Consider the following 706-nt stretch of genomic DNA (forward strand, 5'->3'; position numbering starts at 1 on the left):
CACCATCGCGTGGCGACGAGCCGGCAGTGCAGGCAGCAGCCGGGCTGCCCGCCCGGCGGGACACGCTGCCCGTGCGGACCGAGCCCGGGCAGGGCAGGCTGCAGCCCCTAGCCCCAGCCCCAGCAGGTAGACCCTATGCCCGGGTCCCCTCTTCAGGGCCTCCCGGCTGTCCCGCCTGCAGGCACCCCAGGCTTGGGGGTACCAGCCACCCCTATACTGCCGTTCCCCCCCCTCCCTGCCTGGCTCTGCTGTGGGGCCAGTGTGACCCGCAGCACCCCCTGCCCCAGTTGCCCTACAGGGGAGGGCAGCAGGGTCCTGTCCCCCTTGTACCTGCACAGAGAAGCAGCCCAGGGCCAGCACATGATGCAAGGACACAGGGACATGGCATGCCAGGGACAAGCACCTTCCCTCTCTGGCAGCATCTCTCACCCCCAGTGCGCCTGGCACAGGGGGCAATGGGGGTGGTGAAGGGCAGGCAGGCTGCAGGCAGAGCCCTGGCACCACAGAGAAGGGCCCGGGGCCAGCACATGATGCAAGGACACAGGGACATGGCATGCCAGGGACATCCCTCTCTGGCAGCATCTCTCACCCCCAGTGCGCCTGGCACAGGGGGCAGGGGGCATGGTGAAGGGCAGGCAGGCTGCAGGCAGAGCCCTGGCACAGCTGCCCCAGGGGAGCTGCAGGGCTGTTGGCGCTGGAGAAGGGG

This window comes from Aptenodytes forsteri, unplaced genomic scaffold (genome assembly GCF_000699145.1).
Source record: "Aptenodytes forsteri isolate BGI_AS27 unplaced genomic scaffold, ASM69914v1 Scaffold54, whole genome shotgun sequence".
Classification (NCBI taxonomy): Eukaryota; Metazoa; Chordata; class Aves; order Sphenisciformes; family Spheniscidae; genus Aptenodytes; species Aptenodytes forsteri.